At 56.0% G+C, this 2,500-nt stretch overlaps 3 non-coding genes across 3 annotated transcripts in view; all 3 read right to left on the reverse strand.

Annotated features, from left to right (window-relative positions):
- The window catches only part of LOC145965918 (large subunit ribosomal RNA), a 4,073-nt gene extending 3,987 nt beyond the window's left edge, over positions 1 to 86 (reverse strand). The window contains exon 1 of the ribosomal RNA XR_014436882.1: positions 1 to 86. This exon is cut by the window's left edge and continues 3,987 nt beyond it. This is a non-coding gene — a ribosomal RNA (large subunit ribosomal RNA).
- A 1,217-nt stretch (positions 87 to 1,303) lies between these two features.
- On the reverse strand, positions 1,304 to 1,458 carry LOC145965917 (5.8S ribosomal RNA). The gene has a single exon (XR_014436881.1). It is a non-coding gene; the product is annotated as a 5.8S ribosomal RNA (ribosomal RNA).
- Positions 1,459 to 2,429: 971 nt separating this feature from the next.
- The window catches only part of LOC145965911 (small subunit ribosomal RNA), a 1,921-nt gene continuing 1,850 nt past the window's right edge, over positions 2,430 to 2,500 (reverse strand). The window contains exon 1 of the ribosomal RNA XR_014436877.1: positions 2,430 to 2,500. This exon is cut by the window's right edge and continues 1,850 nt beyond it. This is a non-coding gene — a ribosomal RNA (small subunit ribosomal RNA).

The raw sequence follows: 2,500 nt of genomic DNA on the forward strand, positions 1-2,500 counted from the left end.
CTACTGAGGAAATCCTAGTTAGTTTCTTTTCCTCCGCTTAATAATATGCTTAAATTCAGCGGGTAATCTCGCCTGCTCTGAGGTCGTCAGAGTTTTGTAGAGAAACTCTCTACAAAGTGATATAGAGAGATAGAGGGAGTGTGCGGTGGTGGAGTTATTGCGCTAAGTAGTATCATTATTGTTTGTTAACTACTACTATTGTTAGCGGTAACGCACCGACCGATATTGCGCGCGCGGCACAATCTAGTCTTGTTTCGCGGGGACGCGAGAGAGGAGATAGATATATTATAATATCGTTTTGCGCTTCTTTTCTTCCGTCCCTCTAACTTCCACGATTATAATAACACGGCGCGGCGTAATTATGATGCGCGCGCGCGCGTGTATATATATAACGGGCGCGGTATGGAATCGATTCGACGAGTACACGACGACGCGTGCCGGTCACAATCTTCGTTCGAAAATTTCGTGGACTCGGACACGCGGTCGGCTCGCGATTCATCCGCTTTTTTAAGGGTGGATTTCTCTCGCAATTTCTCTCCCTCCGCGTACCGCCGGACGACGACTGTGCGCGCGCCGCGGTTTCCCTTCTCCATATATTTTTACCGTAAGGTATCTCGCGCCGCGAGATAGGAGGCGAAGCCTCGCGTGTAATAAAAGGCGCGGTATCGCGCGAGCGCGCTGGCGCACCGAGAGACCGAGAGAGAGTCGCACAGCGCGACGACGCGATCGGAAGAGACAACGACGCGCTAGAAAGACGGACGCAGCAGAATGTGCTGCTGCGCCGCTTTCTTTTTGCATTTTATTCGCCAACTACGAGATCACTCGTAGAGAGCGAGATCATTCGAGTGTCGCGCGTCGTTCGTCGTCGTTCCTCTCGCTTAAACTTTTCGCATATTCTCTCGTGTGTCGTCGTTGTGTATATCTCCGCCGACAACTCTCTCCATATCATTCGACAGCCTCCGGGCGCCGCTCGCGCGCGCTTCGCTATCCTTTAAACGCTTTGTGCGTACACGCGCGCCTCTCTCCTCCTCTTTATAACTCCTCTCGCTGCACACACCTTCGGTGTCATTTCAGACGACGCCAATCGACGACGGCCTCTCGTCGAACCCGTCGCCAATACATACTGGGAGGGTGACAAAGAGGCTCTAGTCTCTCTCGGGCGAACGTCCAACGATCGCTCGTACGCCGTTTACGCAATGCGACGGGGGCACAGCGACGACAGCCGACGACATTTCGTCGTTTCACGGCTACGCCGTGGCTCGTCAGCTTGCGTAAGGGCGCAAGCAGTTTAGGTTTGTTAAAACGACCCTCAGCCAGGCGTGGTCCGGGAATTGTATCCGTGGACCGCAATGTGCGTTCGAAATGTCGATGTTCATGTGTCCTGCAGTTCACAAGTTGACGCGCAATTAGCTGCGTTCTTCATCGACCCACGAGCCAAGTGATCCACCGTTCAGGGTAATCGTTTTTCATTCGTCGCGTTCGTCGAACGCTTCACAGTTCATCCATCGTGGTCTCCACTCCGAAGAGTGAGAGAAAATCGTGGCTCTTCGATCAGCCTGGCCGCGCGTCCGAGCACGCGCGGACCGCCGCCGCAATCCCGGTAAAGGGATCGAGGCTACGGCACAAAGTTGGTTCGCGATCGGAGCGTCACTTCCCCCGTTCGACGGGGAAAGAGCCGGGGCGGAAAGTTCTTTGAATAAACCATCGGACACCATGGTCCTCTCGTCCGCCAGCCACACACCTCATCACACACGTTCGGCCGGTGCTTCTCGCGCGGCGCGCGTCGCACGCTGGCCTCTGCCCCGACATTAGCGGGGAGGGCGCGTAGCGACGACGACGACGACGACGACGAGTGCTGGCACGCACGTACGTTGAGAGCGAGCGCGTAGACGTAGGTTACCACCGGTTCGCTCGCGCTAACGCCGAATCGACGCTCCCGCTCGTGGCGAGATGCGTGATCGCGTCAAGCGTCTCGGCACTCCGTATCGCATATATATTTTCTTCGTTCGAATATGAGAATTTCAAAGTTCAACGGGCGCGCGCGCGTATCGCGACTCGCGCGACTGGCGCGCGAGCGGAACGCGACGGCGACACCGCGTGAAGCGAGAGACGGAGCGTCTCGGATATTGTTAAACGCTCTCATCTCCCACGCGAGCGACGTCGACGACGACAGAGTCGGACAGCACCACGAGGCGCGAAAGTCGGCGCGCGCGCTGCTGCTTGTCGCAGAGGCGCGGCCGCGCGCGTGGCGCGTCCGGACGTCGTGTCGCCGCGCGTCGACGCGATTTTATACACGATCCGTCAATTCCTTTTTTCTCTTTCTCTGTGTGTTAGACGTGTTTTCTTTCTCTCTCCGTCCATTCAGTCGCCGACTGCTGCGAGCGCGCGTCCCGAAAGACTCTCGACGCAGAGCAGGACCTCCGGAACGTTAATGATCCTTCCGCAGGTTCACCTACGGAAACCTTGTTACGACTTTTACTTCCTCTAAATGATCAAGTTT

Source organism: Camponotus vicinus, unplaced genomic scaffold, assembly GCF_025532165.1.
Source record: "Camponotus vicinus isolate PSW18456_S1 unplaced genomic scaffold, iyCamVici1.0 SCAF_16, whole genome shotgun sequence".
NCBI classification, from domain to species: Eukaryota; Metazoa; Arthropoda; class Insecta; order Hymenoptera; family Formicidae; genus Camponotus; species Camponotus vicinus.